Source organism: Aquarana catesbeiana, linkage group LG09 (genome assembly GCF_042186555.1).
Source record: "Aquarana catesbeiana isolate 2022-GZ linkage group LG09, ASM4218655v1, whole genome shotgun sequence".
NCBI classification, from domain to species: domain Eukaryota; kingdom Metazoa; phylum Chordata; class Amphibia; order Anura; family Ranidae; genus Aquarana; species Aquarana catesbeiana.
This window is the reverse complement of record NC_133332.1, coordinates 59,209,123-59,234,945: the sequence shown is the minus strand read 5'-3', so window position 1 is coordinate 59,234,945 and position 25,823 is coordinate 59,209,123. Positions and strand designations below refer to the sequence as shown.

The window sequence follows — 25,823 nt, the reverse complement described above, 5'->3', positions numbered from 1 at the left end:
CGGAGGGGCAAAACGCAGGTGCTAGCAGGTATCTGGGCTGATCCCGCTAACACTGCGTTTTTGGGAACCCTAAACTGCTGGGGACGCTAGTATAGATCTGATCGGATCAGATATTGATCCGTTCAGATACTATACCACTAAGGGAGGCGTATGCTGTGTGCGTGGGTGTTAGCGGTAGTGGCGCTAATCTGATGCTGCCTGGGGCGACGCATATCACCGCCGGGCGATCAGGGGGCTAAACCTTTATTCGGTAATAAACGGCGGGTGCCCTGACACTATAAAAAATAAACGAACTAACCAGCGTCTGTTATACGGTGATCGGTGGTGAAAGGGTTAACTAGGGGGCAATCAAGGGGTTAAAACATTTATTAGGTAGTATATGGGGGTCCCTGTCGCTATAAAACGCTGACGGCGAACCTAAATATTTACCTCCCTAACTAGCGTCACCAGTGACACTAATACAGCGATCAGAAAAATGATCGCTTAGTGACACTGGCGACAGGGGGTGATCAAGGGGTTAAAACTTTATTAGGGGGGGTTAGGGGGGTATCCTAGACCAAAAGGGGGCTAACCCTAACTGCCCTACCACAGTAACTGTCACAAACTGACACCATGCAGTAATCAGAAAAAAAAAAAAAAACTGCTTGGTGTCAGTTTGTGACGGGGGGGGGGGTGATTGGGGGATGATTGGGGGTGCACACACTGTGTGTGTAGTGTGTTTTTATTCACAGTGCAGTCTTCTCTCCTCGGCGCCGGAACGGAAAATACCGAGCCGAGGAGAGATTACATCATTTCCTTTGCTGCTGTTTAGCATACAGCAGCAAAGGAATGTTGTGATTGGCCGGCAGCGATCGCGAGGGGGGGGGGCCACGAACAGATGGCCTCCCCCTCACCTCCGATCGCCGGGGGACAAAAGAGGACCGCCTCGGGCACCGGGGGGGGGGGGTTCGATCGGACCCCCCACCCGCGGGAGGCAGATCACGTATATCTACGTGATTTTGCCTGCCCGTGCCATTCTGCCGACGTATATCGCATAGCAGCAACATAAATTCATAGCAGTGGCATCCGCACTGAAGCATCATAAGCAGCGCAATGATGGGTTAATAAACCTGGCAGAATCACCTACACTAGGCGACTGCCTTGTAAAGGTTAAAAACAGCAAATCCAAGCATTAGAGCATTGACACAGTGATCCCAAATCTGTAAAGCCAGGCATTTCTGAGTTAATAGGGAAGACTCAACTTTGCAGAAAACACCTGTATAACTAATGTTCATGCATTAGTAGTCCTACAGACAGACAAACAAAACCTGTGAAGCAAATGAAACAGACAGAACTATACTCAGCAGTTTAACCTTAACCTAATTTGGCAGCTTGTATATTAACAGCCTAATGATTCATACACACCAAGACAGCCCATTGAAAGCTTACCTGCTCTGTGCAGTACCCCTCCCTGACTGACTCTAAGGGGGGATGGGAGAGGCTCAATTCCTGAATGGGTGGCCATCAATCCACACCCAGGCAGCCGCCTGGGGATCCCGGCTGCTACTACAGCAGGCCAGCAGTTACCCCAACATCATCTTGCTGCTCCCTGCCAACTGAAAGCCCAGTCCAGCCACAGGAAGTCAATAAGGAGCCATCTTGGAAAGGGGGCAGCTCAGACAACAACATTCCAACATCTTTGCAAGGGTTACCAACATACCCAAAGCCAGACTAACAAAGAATGTGTGTGTGGGGCCACAACTCACCAGGGTGGAGAGACTGGATCAGTCTCAACCAACCACAAGGCAGAACGGTTTTACCTGCATCCATAGACCAGTATCCCAGCCCCCCAGTATCTGGACCTGGGGGGGGGGTCTCCCTTGTATGGAAGTTTTACAACCAAACAGAGGGGCTTCATCACAGGAAAGAGGCTGAACCTGTGTACGGCTGGCCAGATGAATCCAGCAAGGTGAGGGCAAAAATAAAAATCTTTTTTGATTCATAGCTATAACCACTTGATTTGTTGACCATAGGTGCTGCTTATATAGATTCATGAATATCCATGCTTTTCTGTGATGTTATTTCTTATGACCCGTACACACGATCTGAAAATCGGACAAAAAATACTGCTTTCCACACAATTGTACGATAATCGGATCGTTAGTACAGAGCTTTCGAGAGACGATCACGACAGTTCATCCGATATTATCCGATCAGACAAACACGAAAATCTTTCTTGTATGATACCAGATCGTACGATTTTAGTTTAATCAGAACAGTTGTCGTCCGAAAATACACTACACACGTGACATCACTTCCGATTTATTTTATTCTGTCATACGAGAATTTTTGATACTTTAGTAAACTCTTCAGGTTCGATATATACGACTAGCATGCAATAAAAAAAAAACAGTCATCCGATTTTCGGATCGTGTGTACGGGGCATTAGACAAAAGAAATCATAAGCCCCTTACCAGAAGGGATGGATTTCTTTATTGAAAAAGTCTCCTGAGCTGCATTCTGTGACGTCACCATGCAACAGCCAGCAGGACGAGGTCCGCGGCTGTGTTTGTTTGAGTATCTTCTATTGTTTTAATCTTAAAGTATAAGATAAACATTTCCATAACCAGGCAAAGTGAAAACTGGGAGCCTTCTTGCTGAAGCTGGAGGAGTGGAACATCGCAGTTGGTTTCAATTACAACGGCAGGTTTGACCACTATCATCTGGAATCCATCCCTTCAGGTAAGAGGCTTATGATTCCTTTTGTCTAAGAGATAACATCACAGAAAAGCATGGATATTCATGAATCTATATAAGGAGCACCTATGGACAACAAATGTATTTGTTTTCATGCTAATACGAATTTGGACACTTCACTTTTAAGCAAATTATTTAATATTGTTAGGATTGCGCACTTATTTGTTGTACATGTTTAAAAAAAAGTATTTGGAGGAGGATGAGAGCAATAGAAGGGACTTTTCTGAGTTAAGAATACATACAATTAATGTAGTTAAGAAGACAGCTTGAGTATGTAACTTTAAGCAGCATTGTAAACAGTGTACCAAGCCAAGCTTTTAGAAGTATCGTGGGCTGGTAACAGCAAAAACTTTTAAAGCAGAACAAATGCCTATTTTCCTGTGCAGCTTCTCTACAGGATCATGCAACGGTCAGCCATTGCTTTCACAACCTGATACTATTACTTTGTGAAAAATTAAAACTAAATACTACCCCAACATTGTTTCCTTAAAGTGATATTAAAGGTTCAGCTTTAAAAAAATAAAATAAAAAAATAACAAACATGTCTATACTTAGTTCAATAGCCCCTATACAGCCAACAATAACCAATAGTGGGTGTCAGCCTCAATTCGTGTACAACATAGTCCACAAAGGAAAGGAGAAATGGTGAGGAGCACCGGGGCTTTTTGACACCCAGATATTTTAAATAGTCATACACAGTAATGAAAGTATATATAGCGGTACCCCCCGTAGGGGTTGCTAAGTGATGTGGCCCACCTGTCACCCTGCCCAGCCCGGCATTCACCTCTCCAAGGCAATGAATAGTCCATAAGCTTTGTTTTTTGTATTTTATTGAGGGGATTGAACTTGAATGGGGTATAGAAAGTATATGGGATGCCCAGTGAAATAATCAGGACAACTTATATACACTTCGGTATATACACGCTTCTCTTCCTCCAGCACAACTCTTGCTGCAGACTATTACTCCTCAGCTCCTCCAGCACTTCACTTACTTGAGCTTCCAGGCACAGCTAGAACCGCATGGTTAGGCCTGACACTGGCTCTACGAAGCCTTACCAACTGCCTTTTGCAGGCACGGACCACGGGCCCCTTTAGTGTAGCAATAGAAAGTTCCTGGTGCTAGCTGCCCTAACTTCGGTTACTAAGCCCATTAACCCATCTTCAGGCCCTGCCAGGCCTCCTGGCTGCAGCTGCCCTTCTCCACTGCCCATGACACCATAGTCCACTTTGATGGCTCTGCACCCATCCCAGACTGCATGCTCCAAGTCCTCTGAGGCGTGCCTCCCCAGTCCTCCTGACTGTGCAGGTCACCCACCAGCCCTCCTGGCTGCGACTAGTTGTTCCTTTCCCTGGAGACTTACCTGGTAATGCTCTCTCCTGCTGTCCTCTCTTGCTCCTCCTGTGATTCCTGTCCAGGACACCTCCACGATTTCTTGAAAGGCCCTGTCTCCTTCCCAGATGGGCTGACCCTGGGTATTTAAGGAGGCCTGCCCCCTGCCAATCCAGGTTGGGGATTGGTCAGGGCTCCCTAAAACACCCCAGGCAGCTTCACCCCTCCGCCTCTCTTCCCAGAACCTTCTAGAAAGAAGGAGGTCTCAGTGATGCTGCATGTGAGTCACCAGCTGCTACCTGAGCCACTGCCAGCCCAGATCAGATCAAAACAAACAGGCCTGGCTGCCAGCCAGGCCAGCCTAAATTTGCCTACCCTGCAAAAAAAAAAATCCTACACTAGCACCTACCTAGAGGGTGCTACACTAAAACAAACATTTATTGAAAAAGCTAAAATGTCACCTCTATCGGAGTAGAGGGCATCACTGAGCATAAAAAATACAAATAACATTGATCATGTACAAAGTTATATAATACAGTAAATCCAAGTAGATATTGTATTATGTGTTTTGCCAAGTGGACTGAGCAGTGTGGTCTTCTTCAGGGTTTTGCCCTTGGATAGCAACAAGGGAGGATTCTATAGCTGAAAACTTGTACACTGCAAATTGATTGGTGATGCCGGAGATCATAAAGAGTGGAAATGGAGCATAGGAAGATCGCAAGATGGAAGAGAAATGCAAGATAAAGGAAAAACACTAGCATCCCATGTTTCCCAGACACAAGGGATAACAGCCAGAAAGTAAAAGCAGTATAGCTTTATGGGAACGTGGGGTGGTAATGTGACTCAGCACATGGTAGTAGAGGGTCACAAAAAATTATTTTATTTTGAAAATGTAAAAGACATCTGTGGGCCGCCCCCCTACTCCATGCACCCGGCCCTAATCTACATGCAGGACGCCAGACGCATGAATTACAATTTTTTTTCTTAGAAGCACATGTTTAGAGCCTGAAGTTCTAGTTGGCTTCAAAAAAGGGTGGGCTCTGGGCACATAGTTTGCCGCCCCCCCCAAAAAAAATATACCACCAGCTGCCACTGGTTCACACTATTGCGAATTGGATGCGGCTTTCTCCGCATTCAATTTGCGTGACAGGAGACTGACCAGCTCTCTATGGAGCTGGTTCACACATGTCCAGGGTGGCTGCCGAGCGCACTGGAAAAGGGTCCTGTGCATCTTTGGCTCTGTTCCAGGTCCGAATTCAGCCAAAAATTCTGATCCGAAACGGTGAGCGGGAATGCACCGGACCCCCTGCTGTGTCCTGCGGCCACACATTGTGTGAAGCCAGCCTTAACTGCATCCAATTAGCATAACATGTGAATGTGACCGGCTTTTAATGGAGCCGCCTCACACATGTGTGGGCCGGTTTTGAAAAGGGTCCTGTGCGTTTTTTTTTTGGGTCCGATTTAGGTGCAATTGCTCTGGAGAAACATGTTAAAGCAAGATGGGATATTTGTTTTGACTCTGGTCATGAAAGGGGTTAAGGAACAAAGGCTTCTATCTGAGGCATGCAGGAATTTTGCTTTATGACCATCAGCTTCTATATGGCGTATAGTGTTAAATTTGTAGCCCATCTACAACTTATCTGAGCTGCACCTAGGAAAACGATTCACAGGACAGAACTGACATCTGTACCGTATCTCTCATAAAAGGTAAGGACAGGCAGACATTCACCAAAATCAGATTTTTCTTTTCCACTGCACATACCTGGTATTTTCCTCTCAAATCTGCTCTTCCCGTCTGCTGGCTTTGACTGAAATAACTTGTTTTTCAGGATACCTCTCTGTGCGACTGGACCTCCCCCTTTGTATAAAGGTCTTCAGCCAGACAAGCAGCATACTTGTAATCTGCTCACTTTCCCTCCCCTAAGGCTTAATGTACACGGGACGTTTTTACAACCTCTCCTGAATGATTTAACTTGACAGATAAAAACCCACGTTTAAAACATGCGTTTTGGTGCAATACTGACATTGTATGCCTGCCGCTCAAGTCACCGGCATTAACATGGTTAATTATACAGTAAATGTAGTAGAGGTGCATGTGGTCACTGTGCAGAGCTGTTAAGTGGAGTTGAGTTGTTAGGAGGCAGACAAACAGAAGATTGCTGCACAGTTGGTGGTAGACACAATTGAAGAAGAATAAATCCCTTAGTATTTTTTGGTTTAACACATTGAGAACAATAAAATACACATATCCCAGTACACTACACTACTGTGCAAAAGATTTAGGCAGGTGAGAAAAAATGCTATACATTAAGAATGCTTTCAGAAAAAAAAAGTGTTACCGTAATAGTTTATAGTTGAACAAAATGGAAAGTAAATCAATGGAAGAGAAATTCAAATTAAATCAATATTTGGTGTGACCGCCCTTTGCCTTCAAAACAGCATCAATTCTTCTAGGTACACTTGCACACAGTTTTTGAAGGAACTTGGCAGGTAGGTTGTTCCAAACGCTTTGGAGAACTAATCACAGCTCTTCTGTGGATGTAGGTTGCCTTAAATCCTTCTGTCTTTACATGTAATGCCAGACAGACTCGATGATGTTGAGATCAGGGCTCAGGTGGGAGCCAAGATATCACTTCCAGGACTTCTTGTTCTTCTTTACACTGTATATAGTTCCTAATGACATTGGCTCTATGTTCGAGGTCGTTGTCCTGCTGTAGAATACATTTGGGGCCAATCACACGCCTCCCTGATGGTATGACATGATGGATAAGTATCTGCCTGTATTTCTCAGCATTGAGGGCACCATTGATCCTGACCAAATGTCCAACCCCATTTGCAGAAATGCAACCCCGAACTTGCAAGAAACCTCCGCCATGCTTCAATGTTACCTGCAGACACTCATTATTGTACTGCTCTCCAGCCCTTCGGAGAACAAACTGCCTCCTGCTACCACCAAATATTTCACATTTTGACTCATCAGTCCAGAGCACCAGCTGCCATTTTTCTGCGCACCAGTTCCTATGTTTTCATGCATTTCCTGCTTGTTTCCATGTCGAAGGTATGGCCTTTTGGCCGCAATACTTCCACGAAGGCCACTTCCAGCCAGACTGGCCCCACTGGTTTCCACCAGTTCTGTGCTGATGGCACTGCTGGACATCTTCCAATGTCAAAGGGGAATAAGTCTTTCATCTGCTGCATTGAGTTTCCTTGGATGAACCCTGCATCTACAGTCCTCAACATTGCCTGTTTCTTTGTACTTCTTCAAAAGAACTTGAACAGTACATCTTGAAACCCTAGTGTGCTTTAAAGTCATTGGCTGGGAGCATAGGTGTGTGCAGGGGGTGTGCCAGGTGTGCTTGGGCATGCCCTTACCACTCTGTGCAGTGTCCGACTCCCCCTAATCCCTGGGTGTCCCCCCCCCCTGCAGTGCTGCTGGCTTCCCTCCTCTTCTCTCCTCTCCCCTCAGCTGCTGCGCGGGATGTTTCAGGATGGAGAGCGGGGGAAAGAGTGTTTACTATGCTTCAGTTTGTGAATGAACAGGAAACCGCTCAGCACAGTTCACTTCCCATTCATTCCCTGTCCTGTGCAGCTGAGGCTGCAGAGAAAGGCGTATGTGTTTGAGCTTTGGGGTGCACACACTAATGCAATAGGCTGCGCACACCTATGCCTGGGAGAGACCTTGCTGATGCGAGTCCTTGTGTCTTGTTGCTGTGCTCAGTTTTGCCATGGTGTATGACCTGTGAGATGACACTGTCTCCACAAACTCACCTTAGTAGCAGAGTTTGACCTTTCCTCTCCTGGTTTTAAGTCTCCTACACAGATAATTCTGTTTACGTTAATGACTGTGTTTTAACATACATATGCAATTGATGATCATTAGCAACCTGCTTGGTATAATTGGTTAATCACACACCTGACTCTAATCCTACAAAATGCGATCGGATTGTTAGCCAACAAAACCGTGGAATTTTGTCTGAAGGGTGTTGGCTCAAACTTGTCTTGCATACACACGGCCACACAATTGTTGGCAACAATTACAAACGTAGTGACGTACTAGACGTATTATGTGGATTTTCAGCTCTTTAGCGCCACCTTTGGGCTCCTTCTGCTAATTTTGTGTTAGTAGAAGTTTGGTGAGTGTTGATTCGCGCTTTTCTTTTCGCGTTTTTCATTTAGCACTTTTCAGTTCGCACTTTTCATTTCGTGCTTTTAAGTTTGTTTCTGAACGGCCGTTCGTCAACCAGACATGTTGCGGAATCGGAGGAAATAAAGTGTTATTTATTATTGGCCTTGGAGTTATTGCTTTGACATTATTTTTTTGGCTGAATAATGATTTGATTTGGTATATTTTCTATATTTTTGGAAGCATAGAATGCACTTTTTGGTTAAGTTCTATTGGCAGATAGCGTGTCTAATTTTATTTGTTTTCTTTTTTTAATGCACAATAAAAAAAATTGTGTAGAATAATACTTCCATGTATTTTACTTCAAATGACAGTTTGGGAGTAGGCAGTTACATTTAAAAAAAAAAAAATCTAAAATTGACCAGGGACAATCAATTTCAAGATCTTTGATCTTAAAAACTACAAGATAATAGTGTTGTGGTAACTTGCCCAAATAAAAAAAAAAAACATAAAAATATTATTCTTGATATCACTAGAAAAAAAAAGCCTTTGAAACTTCGTTTGCAATAACTCCATCAGTATCACCAGCAAAGCAGCTTCATTATTATCCCATTTAAGAAAAAGAGAATGTGCGCTGCATTTGGAGATTTCATAATTTTCCACGTCACGAATGTTAATCTCTATTATGAGCACTAGTTTACAAGACTGACCACTTCTGCTTCCGAGCATGTGTGTTTGTACTTTGGACTTTTGTCCGACGGACTTGTGTACACACGCTCGGAAAATCCAACAACAGACATTTGTCCATGGAAAATTTGAGAACCTGCTAGCCAACATTTGTTGGCGGAAAGTCCGACAACAATTGTCCAATGGAGCGTACACACGGTCAGATTTTCCACCAACAGCCTGACATCCAACATCTCCCGTCGGAAAGTCTGATCGTGTGTATGGGGCTTAAGAATTAATGTGGGTTTGAAGAAGCCAAGTCGCAACAAACATTGATTTGATTTCAATTTTTTTTTACGCTCACTTTGCATTCTGTAAATTGATAAAAATAAACAATTAAAATATACATTTTTTTTAAGCATTCTTACTTTACAACATTTCCTTATATCTGCCTAAAACTTTTCACAATACTGTACATGTTAAAATTCCTACAACTTGCTGCTGGCTCTTCTCTGAACTTCCAGTCTTCAAAGGAAAGTGTTAACAGTGGACAGTGCAGTCTCCAATCAGTCTGTTCTCCAATTAGCCTCTAGAAGGAAGGAAGGAGGAGGGAGGAGCAGGTGCCTTGCCATCCTAAGCTAAGGTGACCAGATTTTTAAATTGAAATTTGGGGACATATATTTTTTTTTTTTTTTTATTGGGAAATGGTAAACTATTTTATAAGCATATTTTCCTCAAATTATATATGCAGTGTATATGGTATGTGTTTATGGAATGATTGTATGATATATATGTTATTTCTCACATTTCGTCCATGAGATAAAAAAAAAAAAAAAAAGATACTTCTCAGATTTTTTGGGGATATGACTACCAAATGTTAAGAAGATAAGATAGAGAAAAAACTTTTCAATGCATATTATGTTTCTCGAAAGGTTTAACCCCCAAAGTCTGTGTTCCGGCATTGATTTGCCAGCAGACCCCTCAGTAGTAGAATCCCTCCCTTCTCCCAGTGCAGACCCCTCAGTAGTAGAATCCCTCCTTTTTCCCAGTGCAGACCCCTCAGTAATAGAATAATTGTAGAAATCCACTCAAGTAGACTCAAGGGTTGCCAATATCCTGATATTAGAATCATATAAGGAAAGTATCCCCCAAAAATATACTATGGGACAGTAGACAGTAACACAATATAGGAAAAATAGAAATATATTTATTAGTATAAAAAGTGTGATGCATACATCACCATGACTAAAGTACATAAAAACAAAAGGCAGAACAGAATATGTATATACAGTTCCTTATGTACTTAGTCAGACGCATTTCAGGACCAGGAAAGAGTCCTTTCTTTAGGGGCATTCCATGTAGGGTATTTCTGCTATACAATAATCTACAATGAAACACAGTTGCAGATCAAAATCAGGATCAGGGATACAGGAATATAAAGGAGCATCATTGAAGCAAAGTCTGGAAGAGACAACATACCAGTCTAAGATGGAGTCTGCAATTCTAGGTACCACCTAATGTAGAGCCCAATGTGTATAGGTCTCAAAGGTTTCAGGAGGGTGTGGGATAATGTGAGACCCGGCAAGGTCATCGTGGGTTAAAAGTTAGGAGCAACAGGTAAGTTAGAATAAGTAGACCACTCACCCAAATCGTACACTTAGAAGGTATTGGTGATTTTGTTAGTAACGTTGGCGAAAACCAAGCTTTTCGTGAAAGGAAAGTGAAAGGAGCCACCCTGAAACAGGAAATCTGGGGCAGCGATCATGGCAGCATCTAAAAATGATTGTAAAGGATCACATTTTATTTTTAAATATAACAAACGCTCTTGAATCTTCAGGTGCAGTGATACTGCGGGATATGGTTGATTTTTGACCGATCCCATGTCATTTCGCATGCTTTGACAGTGCTCCACACACGTATCAATAATTTTTTCTTATTATACTGCTTGTGTTTGGGGCTTTAGTGTACTAAGTATATATTGAGTGGCATAAATTGGTGCTGAAGTCATATCAGAACTTCATCCCTGTATGTCCTCTCATCCCTGTATGTCCTTTTACAAAAAATGTTTGTTTATGTTTTATAATATTGTTTTCTGTTTGGTGATTAATGTTCGTGCATTTTTATGGTGATTGATTGTTTATTATTTGTAATATATGTAACCAAGGTCAAGGTCAGCTGTAAGCAGAATTCCAGTTTGGATTGTTTTTTTATACTTACCTTTACCAACTCCACTTTTCTCCCTGTGTATTACAGCTCCATTCTTTACATGTGGGGCTCCTTTGTGTACTCTCCTCTGGCAATAGCTTTGTCGGGACATCTGGCTGTGTGAAATTTCTATGGGAAACAGAAATTTCATCATCTCCATTTCTGTATAAAAAGCCTAGTGGCATGTGATTTGTAACTGAGCAAATCTTACCTCTTTCATCTTTATTAGAAGATCAGTCAATAAAATCTCTGGGACAGTTCTGGTCCAGGGTTTCTTCATGCTCCTTGACCTTCTCCATTACAAAAGAGAAGAGATCCTTTGATGCTTTTTGATGAGGTCTAGGCAGATGGCGGAAAAGTTATGGAAAAAACATTTAGTAGCTGCAATAAGAATAACCAGTTTTAAACTATCTGTATGTTATAGGACAAATTACAATATATTATTATTCATCCTGTTCGTAATTGAGATTTTCTTTGAATTGGGTTCTTTTTGGTAGTCTTTTAAATGCGCTTTATGTTCTTTTGGACAACTCAGAACCATTGGATTACAGCACAGTTAAAGCCTAACGGTTAAAGGTTTCCATTCATCTTGCATATACAGTAGTTATTTTGGGCTTGTTCATTCTCATTATTGTGTAAGACTCTACTCTCGGAGAGTGGGTGACTTTAAAGTTGGAGATGGAGGGCCATATATGAAGGAAGGGTGGACACATTACACACTTGCTGTGTCTTCTGAGACTAAACGATCTCTCACACTACCAGAAGCAGTGGCATCTAATGATCTGCAGACAATCTTATGCCCATTGGTACCACTGGTCATCCCAAGATAGCTTGTACTTCATGCTCCAAGAGTCCACTTAATTCTGACTCCTCAGTTTTATGTTTTAATGTAGACACTTTTGTATGGCTGCTGCATACCTTACTTATGATTAACCTCCATCCTGCAACCATCTCTCACTTTGCTTTGCACAGTACCGATTAGCTAGAACCACTGGAGATAAGGAGTGTCAGAGAAATAGCAAGAGCCGGACATGCCTGTATCGGCACTTTCCTGTGCGCCTGCGCGGTAGAATAGCGCTCCGATACAGCAGTACTGCGCACACGGCATCTTGGCCTTGGTGAGTACCCTGACAAGGAGCACACACCTCACCTAACGTAAATCTATAGCCAAAACTTTTTTCTTAGTTTTGGACAAATTGGGGATGATAGAACCCCAGGTTATCCTTAGTCAGAGCCTCTGTTGGAGAGCTTCCTTCACATCCTGTCATTAAAAAAGGATATCCCCAGAACAGAAAGTGAGGAGAAATCTCTCTAACAGCAACACAGACAGAAGTAATGATTTTATTATTATTTTTTTAAGTTAACGGGTAATGCTAGAACTCTTTCATTTTGTCATTTCTGTCTGTTTCCCCAGTGCAGATTTTCCCTCACTTCCTGGCTGGTAAAATGTTTTCCCTGAACAGAAAGTGAAGGGAACTCTCTAACAGAGCTCTGGATAGCAGGAAAACCAAACAGAGGTTCTAATGTTTTCCTATTCCATCCAAAACTACAAAAATTGTTTTGGGTGTAGATAAACCTTATTGCTAATTTTTTGCAGAAAACTTCTCAAATGGTTATTTATTTTTTACCACCAATAGTATTAATATTATTATTATTATTATTCACGATTTATATAGCGCCAACAGTTTACACAGCGCTTTACAATGTAGAGGGGGGACAGCACAATTACAATACAGTTCAATACAGAAGGGCCAGGGGGGCCCTGCTCATAGAGTTTACATTCTAAAGGGAGGGGGTGGTGGTACAAACTGCGGGGAATGATTTGATGGGGTTGTTAGGTGGGTGTGGCATAGGCTTCCCTGAATAAGTGAGTTTTCAGGGATCTCCTAAAGGTTGACAGGTTAGGGGCTGATCGGATATACCGGGGCAGGGAATTCCAGAGGATGGGAGAGGCTCTGGAGAAGTCCTGAAGACGAGCATGAGAGGAGGTAACAAGGGAGCTAGAGAGCAGGAGGTCCTGGGAGGAGCGGAGGGGACGATTTGGGCGATATCTGCAGATGAGGTTGGTGATGTAGCTGGGGGTGATGTTGTGGATGGCCTTTTATGTTGTGGTTAGCATTTTGAATTTTATACGGTGGGGTAGGGGAAGTCAGAGAGGGGCAGCAGTCATGGATCGGTTAGTGAGGTGTGTTAGTCTAGCAGCAGCATTCATAACAGACTGAAGGGGGGATAGCCTGCGTAAGGGTAGGCCATCAAGGAGAGAGTTGCAGTAGTCAAGGTGGGAAATAATCAAGGAGTGAATAAGTTGCTCTGTGGTGTCATTAGTCAGAAAGGGTCGAATTCTGGAGATGTTGCGGAGGTTAAGGCGGCAGGATTTAGCCAGTGATTGGATGTTGGGGGCTGAAGGAGAGGTCAGAGTCAAGGATTACACCCAGCACCCTGGCATGTGTGGAGGGACCAATGGTTGTGCTGTTGATTGTCGTGAATAATATCGTGAATAATAAGTAATAATAAGTTGTGCCTTTTTAAGGACAGGTTTCCCGCACAATAATTATCATTGAGTAATTTTTAACGAGGATATTTTTAAGATACAAAATCAATCTATATGACACAGTCTATGCATGTGAAACTTATTCACGGAGACGTGTGAGCATACGAAATAGCCATTTATTGGTTGACAAAAACAAATAATCATATGAAATTAAGATACCGATTGCGTTACATGAACGTCTTGAAAATCAATAAAACACTTGCAAAAATGGGCGTACCGTACCTTTGACATAATACTACCATGATAACTTCTCGGTAGAATCAATAACATTGTGAGCTTGACAATTAAACAGAACGTTTGTATTTCACACGTACAACCGTTACTATACTGCAGGTAAGTAAGTGGTTAAAATGGGAAATAAATTAGACATTTGTTTTGTCAATAAATGTGGCAACTATGCAAAAAGAAAACTATAATGAAAAATTTTAATCTTTAAAGAAAAATCTACAAGGCGGTTATTGATTCGGGAGAATGATTATCAATAGTATAATATTCAATACATCAATATTTGAGAGAACATATCAATATTTGAGAGAACAAACAAGATAAAATCAACATGACATAATTACCCATTCCAGGATGGCTACTGTTCCTATTGGCTGGTTACCAGAGTTAAGATGGCGGCCGTAGTTTCAAAATGGATACTCTTAAAGAGGATTTACTTCTTGTGACCTCCGAGTTCTAAGTATTAGGTGTTGAGGAATCTTCATGAATGTAAAGATATATATTCATGCATGGTGCATGAGTGTCAGTCTGGGAGTGTGTGTATCTCCCAGTATCCCCCTTCAGGATGGATCCCTGAGCTTCCTTCTGAGCTCTCCCCCTGAGCTCACTTCCTCTCCATCTTTCTCTCTTCCTCCTCCCCTCCTTTCTTGGCATCTTACTTGCCTCTCAATACCATTTCAGATAATAAGACCATAAAAATTATAATGGCTCTGCCCAAAAGGACGTGGCTTCTTTCTATTGGTTATAAACTTAATCATTTACCTTTCTCGTAAATTTAGTGAGTTCAAATAATACCACCTTCAACCACCAGGTGTTTCTCATGTGTTTTGAGTCTATCCTTTTAAGTTAATACGTTCTATTTTCATAATGTGTATAATGGTAAGGATAATATATACCTTTAAATATTCTGGTAATCGGTCTAATGTAAAATACACTAAGTATAAGTTTGATTAGTCACCATTACATAACTTGGTTATATATATGTATCTCTATAAATGTATGTCTAAAAAAACTGGTCTATCTATGAAATACACACGTTGTTGTATATATTAATCAGTACTGCCTAAAAATGATTATCTATATGGATACCTGCATAATTCTGGTATCTCCATTGAATATTCGTTTATCTAAGCATAGGCTACAGTTTTATATAGTTATAATCATAATTATATGTTTTTCCTAATACTAATTTGTTTCTTAAAACACTTCTACTTATAAAATCACACTTTCATATATATTTTCTTCATACCAAAGTTGTTGGGTCCGCAGATGCCAAAATTATAATATGTCTCTGTGACCTACAATGTCATAGATAGTTTGAAATGACTTATAATAACCTTATAGATACTTTTAAAATATTTTTGACTTGCACCAACTTCAAATCTTTCCCACTGGATGTTTAGAGATGACTTGTTTGTCTAAACAGTTTCTAAAAATTCACTCAATGGGTTTTGTTAGCCAAGGTGTTAGCTATTTAAACCTCACTTGAACACAATAGGTTTAGGCCAGGTTAGCAGTTAGTAGGTCATTAGGTCATGAACAAGGCGTTCGATGAGCTTGGAGGCAAATGAAAGCAGGGATATGGGTCTTAATTATTCAAACAGGTGGGGTCTAGTAAGGGTTTTTTAAGTATGGGGGTAAACAGTGTATGTTTTAGCAGGGAAGGAAAGGTGCCAGAGGAAAGGGAGAGTTTGAAGATGTGGGTTAGGGAGTTTAGGATAGAGTGAAGGTGGTTGCAGTAATTGTGAGGGGACAGGTGGTAAGGTGGGCCATGGAGAGGAGTTTATCAACTTCATCGGTGGTAACTGGGCAGAAGGAGGAGAGAATTGAGTGTGGTGCTGGACCTGATGTGTTGTAATTCATAAATAGTAATTTGTATCTAATAAAAGACAATTTGTGGTAATTATTTACCACCAATTGATGCTCTCCTGAAGAAGTGAATGTTGTTCATGAACCGCCTAGAAAGTTGCTTTGTAGGAAAGAGTTATTTACAATGTTAAACGTGCCATCAACATGTATAATATCATACATGGTGAAACCTATGCAATAAACCTCAGTGTGACAAATATTCCCAGGGGTATGATTTTTTTTATTGATGGTAAAAAATAAAATATTGAATTGAATTTTATTGGATTAAAAGCTGTGTACTGTTAAAGTTCCATGTGTTTATAACTAGATGTTGAGACTAGTAGGAATGTTGGTACAATGAGGGCAATAGCCAAAGTAATGAATGATACATAGACACCATTTATTTAATGGAGTAAACTTCTCAAACACAGAAAATCTCTTGCTCAGCATGCCAAGCACTCACTTTAATGCCAGTGGTGCTCCTTAACTTTTAGGCATCTTGTGCCATCCAGCAGATCTCTTTACAAGATTCTCTTTAAGAATTTTGAGATACATGAAACCCCATGGAAGGGAACATGGCCCCCACCCTGGGTTCACCGAGGACAGGGATAATCTGCCAAGTAGTTACATGGCTTGGCTGCAGTGGTGTATTTTGGTTTTGTGCTGCCCTAGGCAAGACTAAAATTGCCCCTCCCCATCTAAATGTGTCCCACACCTTTCTGTTTAAAATCCACCCCTTCCTCTTTAGGCTCCACCTCTTCCTGTTCGAGTTCTACCTCAGAAGTTGATCAGAGACTGCGGACATCATCAAAATCATCATCAATTAAATCAAGTGGCAAAAATAAGAATGCAATCTACTCACTGGGGGGGGGGGAGAACCTCTGGGGAATCAAGGATGGAAAAGGACCTGGGGGTCCTAGTAGATGACAGGCTCAGAAATGGCATGCAATGCCAAGCTGCTGCAAACAAAGCAAACAGAATATTGGCATTAAGAAGGGGATTAACTCCAGAGATAAAGCGATAATTCTCCCACTCTACAAGACTCTGGTCCGGCCTCACCTGGAATATGCTGTCCAGTTCTGGGGACAAGTCCTCAGGAAGGATGTACTGGAAATGGAGCAAGTACAAAGAAGGGCAACAAAGCTAATAAAAGGTCTGGAGGATATTAGTTATGAAGAAAGGTTACGAGCACTGAACTTATACCCTCTGGAGAAGAGACACTTGAGAGGGGATTTGATTTTAATTTACAAATACCATACTGGTGACCCCACAATAGGGATAAAACGTTTCCGTGAAAGGGAGTTTAATAAGACACGTGGCCACTCATTAAGATTAGAAGAAAAGAAGTTTAACCTTAGGAATTCTTTTCCACAGGCGGTGGTTTCAGCGGGGGGCATCGATAGTTTCAAAAGACTATTAGATAAGCACCCGAACGACCACAACATACAGGGATATACAATGTAATACTAACATATAATCATACACATAGGTCGGACTTGTGTCTTTTTTCAACCTCACCTACTATGTAACTATGAAATGTGTTCCAGGATGTGAGCAGATTGCATGCGGCCTATGCAGAAGTGGCCATCTCTGTTCTCGCAAGACAGAGTGAAGGAACAGGAAAAGGAAGTACATCATAATGTGGGAGGGGACACAGATAATAAACAGAAAAGGATGATGCTATAAGCAAAATAACCACAAGATGGCAGTATAATATCCAATTATATAAACATTAACATAATTATGCATAGCGTTACATTTTACACAACTAGTGTAACAGCACAATAGTACCAGAGGGTCTGTTTTCTGATCAGAGGACAACTTCCTCCAATCAAGAGAAAAAGTGCCAGATATTTGAAGGAGTATGCCATTTTAGGAAGGCAAATGGTGTAACCCTGTTCTCTGTATGCTCTGCATTTAGATGAAAAATTTCTAACTGTGACTTCTTTAACCATTTCAGCCCCGAAAGGATTTACCCACTTCCTGACCAGGCCATTTTTTGCGATACAGCACTGCGTCACTTTAACTGACAATTGCGGTCGAGGAACGCTGTACCCAAACAAAATTAATGCCTTTTTTTTCCTCAAAAATAGATCTTTCTTTTGGTGGTATTTAAGCACCTCTGCAGTTTTTATTTTTTGCGTTATAAACAAAAAAAGAGTGACAATTTTGCTAGAAAACATTTCCAAAAAAAAAAATGTATTAATCAGTTTAGGTCGATATGTATTCTGCTACATATTTTTGGTAAAAAAAAAAAAAAAATCGCAATAAGCGTATATTGATTGGTTTGCACAAAAGTTATCACGTCTACAAAATAGGGGATAGATTTATGGTATTTTTATCATTTTTTTTTTTTACAAGTAATGGCGGCGATCAGTGATTTTTAGCGGGACTGCGACATTGCGGCAGACAGATGGGACACCTAACTGACATTTTTGACACTTTTTTGGGAACCAGTGACATTATTACAGTAATCGGTGCTAAAAATATGCACTGTTATTATACTAATGACACTGGCAGGGAAGGGGTTTACATCAGGGGCGATCAGGGGGTTAAATGTGTTCCCTGCAGGTGTTTTCTAACTGTATGGGGGATGGGCTGCTTGGGGAAACACACAAATCTGTCTTCCTGCATAGCAGAAAGACAGGATCTGTGTGATCCCCCTGTCAGAACAGAGATTTGCCTTTTTTTACACAGGCATATTCCTGTTCTGTAACTGCGGGGAACGATCGCGGGTGGCTGGCGGACATCGAGTCTGCCGGACCCACTGATTGTCTCCCCTGCCCCCAAAAAAGCGAGATCCTGCGCCGAAGTACACCTACGGCGATTCGCGGGATCGAGCCATCTCGCCGCAGTATAATGATGGCAATCGTTTAATACTTTACCAACAAACAGTACAGTATGTGTACTGCGGTCGGTCGGCAAATGGTAAAAAAAAAAACGGGCTATTCAGTCTAAAATGCCCGGGCCTATTTTTTGTCCCAGTCCAGGCCTGGATATCAGTGTTTGAACTCTCTGCTACTCATAGACATGGATCATAAATAATCTACATATTTGGGAAAATCTTTTCTCATCTTTTTCAAATAACCAGATAAAAAAGGTAAGAAAGATCATTTCTAAAAATATAAAAGCAGTTATGGTACCTGCATAGTTAAAACGGTAATAAAAAGTGTCTGTAACTTTGTATGCTCACAACTATGCTATGCCCTATAGGAGCAGTATTGGTTCACTTAAAGTAAACTATATAAAAAATGATAAAAAAAAGTGCAAACTTCACATTTTTCAAATTCTTGAATAAATCCTGGTAGCGAAGCTTATTATTTCTCTAAACTCCCAAAAAATAGAAGCACACTCTGGAAGCCCCCTTTAACAACGGGGCCCCTAGATCCCGGTACCCCTACCCATTCACCTAAAAAATTGTCAAAAAGTAAAAGCCACAAAAGACAGTTTTTTTTAATTCCTTTATTAAAAAAAAGAAAAAGAAGTGTCCTGCGATGTCCATCCATCTTCAATCATGCAGCCAGACAGACACGAAAAATATATATATATATATATATATATATAAGATGGGAGGCGTCCCGCCAACTGCTGTCTCTTGGCTGTGACAGCTGTTATACAGGCAAGGGTGGGGCCACCCGGTGACGTAACCGAGTGACCCGGCCCCTTCTGACGTCATGTGCCATCAGAGGGGGGCAGGGTCATCCAGTTACGTCAGTGGGTGGCCCCACCCTTGCCTATATAACAGCTATCAATGCGAAAAGACAGCAGTCGGCAGGAGGCCTCCCATGGAGACGGAGCTTTTTTTAATTTTTCTATTTTTCCTGCCCATTTTAGTTTTTATTTTATTTTACGGGTCTGTCGGGTGGCGTGATTGAAGATAGATGGACATTGCAGGGAAATTTTTTTCTCTTTTTTAATAAAGTAATTATCAAAAACTGTCTTTTGTGGTTTGCACTTTTTGACACTTTTTTTTGGTGAATGGGTAGGGGTATGTACAATGTACCCCATACCCATTCACATGGGGGGGCGGGATCTGGGGCCCCCCTTGTTAAAGGGGACTTCCACATTACGATAAGCCCCCTGCCCGCAGACCCCCACAACCACCAGGCCAGGGTTGTGGGGAGGAGGCCCTTGTCCTCATCACCATGATATGGTTTTCAAAATATGCTGCTTGTGAGTAGTATTTTTGACAGAGACTGAGTAATAAAGGTGTTTTAGCAATATTACACTATTGGAGCTTTCTCTTTCCTTTTCCCACTAAGCCTGTCCATCAGAAGGAGGAGGAGGAGTGGATGACTTGGCTGAAGGACAATTTGTCGATCGTGAAAATGGGATGCACACTGGGTGTTATTATTTGTATTAATTTTGTAACCAGAGTGTGTTATAGCGCTATGTTACCTAATTTTTTATTTAAAACATAGTTACATAGTAGGTGAGGTTGAAAAAAGACACACGTCCATCAAGTCCAACCTATGTGTGTGATTATGTGTCAGTATTACATTACATATCCCTGTATGTTGCGGTCATTCAGGTGATTATCTAATAGTTTCTTGAAGCTATCAATGCTCCCCGCTGAGACCACCGCCTGTGGAAGGGAATTCCACATCCTTGCCGCTCTTACAGTAAAGAACCCTCTATGTAGTTTAAGGTTAAACCTCTTTTCTTCTAATTGTAATGAGTGGCCACGAGTCTTATTAAACTCTCTTCTGCGAAAAAGTTTTATCCCTATTGTGGGGTCACCAGTACAGTATTTGTAAATTGAAATCATATCCTCTCTCAAGTGTCTTTTCTCCAGAGAGAATAAGTTCAGCGCTCGCAACCTTTCCTCATAACTAAGATCCTCCAGACCCTTTATTAGCTTTGTTGCCCTTCTTTGTACTCGCTCCATTTCCAGTACATCCTTCCTGAGGACTGGTGCCCAGAACTGGACAGCATACTCCAGGTGCGGCCGGACCAGAGTCTTGTAGAGCGGGAGAATTATCTAACATTTTTAGTTTTTTTTTTTTTTTTTTTTACTATTTGTAATTTGACCTTAGGCAAAATATTTGCTGTCCTAGGCCCTACAATGAGAAGGATTCCCAACAAAAGGTTACTTTTCGATGCAAAGCCTTCTCATTGCATGCTCATTCATCAAAGGCCCTATTATGTACCATAGCAGTGGGTGGTATTTTGCACTGCAAACACCTGCCACATTGTGGTGGGCTGATCACCTGCCCAATGATCCCTGCCTAGTTCTGAAACCAGCATCTTCAGATCAATCAACATGGAACACCAGTACTGGGCCATTTTTCCAACTGACACAAATGTTGGGGGCCCTAGATAGTCTTCCTAATGACATCAACAATGGGGAATTCTTCCTCTCACTTATCACAGATGCTGGGGCATTTTTTACTCTCACTGACTAGAAGTAATTAGATATTTCTCTTCACACTTTTGACCAACACTAGAGTATTTTTTGCTCATCATACTGACCACCAACACTGTGGAATTCTAACTTCCTTTGACCACCACCACTGGTGCATTGCTTTCTCTCACTTAGCACCAATACCGAGGCATTTTTTCCTTCCAATAAAATCTAATGCTGGGGCAATAGTTCTTTGACTAAACATGGAGGTTGGGGTATTTTTTTTCTTCCAGTTGATCACTGGTGCTTTTTTTCTAACCCACTAACCAACAATTTTGGGGCATTCTTTCCTCCCACTAATCGCTGATGCTGGGGCATTATATCATCCTACTGATCACCGACCCTATGGCATTTGTTTCTCCAGGGACCAGCAATGTAAGTGGTAGTATGTAATTTACTCCTCTACTGCATTCTGGTCACTATGTTGTACAGTATGTTACTTATTCTGACCCCTGCACTGTATGTGCAAGGCTGTAAAATATATACTCCTGACCACAGACCTCTATAAATTAAGTTGTATATTACATACAAAACATACATTTTTGAAAACACCCAAATACACTTTTAGGGTAATGATAAATGCACCTGCCAAAGGTGAGCTCAGCCTATTGCATTAGGGCAGGGGTCGGAAACCTATGGCCCGCGAGCCAGATGTGACTCTTTTGATAGCTGCCTCTGGCTCTCGCCTCTCAATCCGTGGATCACGTGGTGTGCCGATCCGCGGATTGAGCCCCAGAGGAAAGGCCGCGGCTTTGGCCTAGCTCTGGAGCGGCGGCCATCTTGGTACACCCGGCGGCGGCCTAGGTGAGCGGCGTGCTGATGTCATCATCACCTGCCTCAACTGCTCGTGGATCTGCCTGCTTGTGTAGTGGTAACCAAGCAGACAATCATAGGGGAGATGTGGATATTACAGTGGGGGAGATGTGGATATTACAGTGGGGGAGATGTGGATATTACAGTGGGGGAGATGTGGATATTACAGTGGGAGAGATGTGGATATTACAGTGGGAGAGATGGTGGATATTACAGTGGGAGAGATGGTGGATATTACAGTGGGGGGGAGATGTGGATATTGCAGTGGGGGAGATGTGGATATTGCAGTGGGGGAGATGTGGATATTACAGTGGGGGGAGATGTGGATATTACAGTGGGGAGATGTCCTCACCACGTATCAACCAGACTACAAAGCCATCAGCAAAACCATGCAGCACCAGAAGTCGCATTAATGGTAAGAAGTACTTTATTCATCATTGGTTAGCAACAGCATAACAACGTTATTAAAAAGAATTCAGAGACTTATTATACTTTAAAAGTGTTGGTCTTACATAAAATGCACACATTTGCTTGTATTTAGTTTTAAACATATTGTATGGCTCTCACAGAATTACATTTTAAAATATGTGGCGTTCATGGCTCTCTCAGCCAAATAGGTTCCTGACCCCTGCATTAGGGTGTGCACCACAAAGCTCAAACACACATGATTTTCTCTGCAGACTCAGCTGTACTGGACAGTGAATGAATGGGGAGTGCTCTGTGCTGAGATGCTTCTTATTCACAAACTGAAGCATAAGAAACACAGTTTACTACGCTTGCAAATTAAAGCAACACAATTTACCATGCTTCAGTTATGAATGAATACGATGAGTGTGTTCACTGTGTTCATTTAGAAAAGTAATCTACATAAAAGAGAAGGGGGAACTAATGCGCAAAACCAGATAAACTAGAATAACAGTAATTAAAGGGTAAGAGAAGCCGCCAACATATAAAAGTGATCCCACACAGAAAAAAGTAAATAAATAAGAAGTATGTGGCACTAACTAAATTGACATAAAAATGAATAAATAAATACTAACACAATAACTTCCAGCTGCTATTAGATATATGCTGCAGCCGGTATGTGGGTGCATAAACATGACAACTCTTCACTACAACATAGAATATTCAAAATGGTGTAGGTAATTAAAGTGCAAATAGTTAAACTAATGTAAACAAAGATACAAAAAATTCTTATAAACATCAAATCTTCTCATAAAGTGCATATGGTGAAATAAAGTGCAAAGTCCAAAAAAATGCAATTAAACTCCAGTGCGGAGGGAGTAAACCTCCATATAATAGTTCATGCAAATAAAGCAACAAAGTGCAGGTGAAAAATAATAATTGATCGGTGTCAGCTTCCTCCAATCCTTAACACAATCCGTGGTGCGCCACACGTTTCCCCCAGCCTCTCACCTCTATTCGAGACCCCTACGAGTCAAATCAAGCCTTCAAAATGGGATAAACAGATCACAGCAATCGATCGACTTCCATTGACCGTCACAAAGCTGGCCGGTTTTTGGAAGGTGACTTCGGGCTTTAGCCCATGCGGTGGGGACATGCAATACAAAGGGAGGGCTTCATCGTGTAGTAATTTCAAAAAAGTTTATTTAAAACAAACAGCAGTAACTTACAGTTTAAAAATCGTGTTTCTAGATAACAACAGAGTACTTCCGGTCTCGGCCGCGACCGGAAGTGACGACACCTGGCTCCTCCCTGACGCGTTGCGTCACTGCTCACGTGACTTCATCAAAGGGTGATAGCAGCTTGAAGTTATTGTGTTACTATTTATTTATTAATTTTTATGTCACTGTACTTAGCGCCACATACTACTTATTTATTTACAGGTAATCTGCATATTTATTAGCCCCTTCCCCCCGTTCTCCATTCTGAAACATCCCCCACAGCAGCCAGGGGGAGAGGGGAAGAGGAAAGCCAGCAACACTGCTGGGGGAAAAGGTGCAACATGGAATGAATTCACACGTAGTGATTAGGGTGTGCCCAGGCACACCCCCTGTGCACACCTTTGGCACCTGCAATGCAGCAGAGAAGCACACTACAATGCAGATGGACTACATTGTGGTGCACTACACTGTAAAAAAGGGTCATGTGCCCTTTTACAAGTATTGGGGTGTGCTGGTAACCCATACAAAATTAATGGGTTACCTCAACGCAGGTCATTGTTAATGTGCAATGTAATGCACATTAACGCACCACAACATGCAAAAGTAGACTCAATGTACTGATTTACGTTAAGTAAAAATTGACTGGATGTTGTGTAGCAACTGTGACATAAGTGTGTGATGTAGTATCAACCAATCAACAATCTTGAATTATTTGAATAGTGAATAGTAAAATCTATTTGACTGATAAAAGCTACTGAAGTTTTCCAACTGTTCTTTGCCCAATAATAATAATATTAATAAAAAATACAATACAACAAAACAATTCTTATTGTAATTTGTATTACTACTACTATATCACTAATAATAATAATAATTATTATTGTAAAGATTTGTGAATATGCCCTATCAAGCATGGAAAAAAACATGTTACATTTTAATTTCTGGTTGTACTGCAATTGTTAATGAGAATAATAATAGTATATTATAAATGTAAAGTGGGACCTTTCACTAACTTTACACGTCTGCCTAAATACATCCCTGACTCACATATACAGCAACAGTACCCACTGTCAAAAAAGCTGTCCTTTAGCTCCGCTTTGCCTAAGTTTGAGATGATATCATCAGTCTGCTGCAGCAGAAGGAAACATTTCCTCGGTCTCCTCTCCTCTAGTGATTGGACTGCAACCTAATTTTATAGCAAACCACAAGATAAAAGGCTGCAGCAGCGGGGTAAGCTGTGTTCATGCACAATGATTTATACGATTGTGTCATCTCAGAGCCAGCACCTCAGTGCTGGAAGCAGATGATGACCCCAGATGATGCCTGAAAAAACATGTCTTTGTTCTTCTGGAGAGAAAAGTAAATCAAGGCATTGTCAAGGGGAGTAATATGATCTCTGTGAGAGGTAATAAAGTCCTGGAAGTGTAATGCCCCGTACACACGGTCGGATTTTCCGATGGAAAATGTCCGATCGGAGCGTGTTGTTGGAAATTCCGACCGTGTGTGGGCTCCATCGGACATTTTCCATCGGATTTTCTGACACACAAAGTTGGAGAGCAGGAGATAAAATTTTCCGACAACAAAATCCGTTGTCGGAAATTCCGATCGTGTGTACACAAATCCGATGGACAAAGTGCCACGCATGCTCAGAATAAATAAAGAGATGAAAGCTATTGGCCACTGCCCCGTTTATAGTCCCGACGTACGTGTTTTACATCACCGCGTTCAGAACGATCGGATTTTCCGACAACTTTGTGTGACCATGTGTATGCAAGACAAGTTTGAGCCAACATCCGTCGGAAAAAATCCTAGGATTTTGTTGTCGGAATGTCAGAACAAAGTCCGACCGTGTGTACGGGGCATTACACTTACACAATACTTCACATTCATGCACTTAAAGCATGTAAAGGCAAAATAAAAACAAACACAACTGTACAAAGTACAACTCTAAAATGCATGAACGTTTTCCCATATTTTATGCTTTTAAAAAGCCTGCAAGCACAGGAAAATGTCTGTGATCTCCCAGTCAGAAATGCACTAAGATCCTAATTACAGTGTAAGGGGGAACACTTTGAACCCTGATGTAAAGGGGAACTCTGCAGACCCTGATGTAAAGGGGAACTCTGATGTAAGAGGGTCTCTGGTCACCAAAACCCCCTTTACACAAGGGTCCACAGGGCTCCCCCTTACATCAGCGTTTGCAAGATCCCCCCTTACAGTGCAAGTGGGAACTCTGCAGACCCTGATGTAAAGGGGAACTCTGATGTAAGGGGGTCTCTTGTCACCAAAGCCCCCTT

General features: G+C 41.7%; 2 protein-coding genes across 6 annotated transcripts in view; one reads left to right on the top strand and one right to left on the bottom strand.

Annotated features, from left to right (window-relative positions):
- The window catches only part of LOC141107693 (cytochrome P450 2C8-like), a 105,302-nt gene that overhangs the window by 77,578 nt on the left and 1,901 nt on the right, over window positions 1–25,823 (bottom strand). For 2 of the 5 annotated variants that reach the window (XM_073598597.1, XM_073598599.1), the window contains exons 2-3: window positions 11,272–11,399; window positions 11,073–11,189 (exon numbers count right to left, since the gene is read on the bottom strand). The gene's annotated coding sequence lies outside the window, so the exon portion shown is untranslated. Of the gene's footprint in view, window positions 1–5,828; window positions 6,253–10,499; window positions 10,629–11,072; window positions 11,190–11,271; window positions 11,400–25,823 lie in introns of those variants that run through there. The other 3 variants (XM_073598598.1, XM_073598601.1, XM_073598600.1) reach the window with 3 other exon arrangements.
- LOC141107694 (cytochrome P450 2C18-like) overlaps window positions 2,480–25,823 on the top strand; it is a 137,686-nt gene continuing 114,342 nt past the window's right edge. Inside the window, exon 1 of the mRNA XM_073598604.1 lies at window positions 2,480–2,721. The gene's annotated coding sequence lies outside the window, so the exon portion shown is untranslated. The remainder of the gene's footprint in view (window positions 2,722–25,823) is intronic.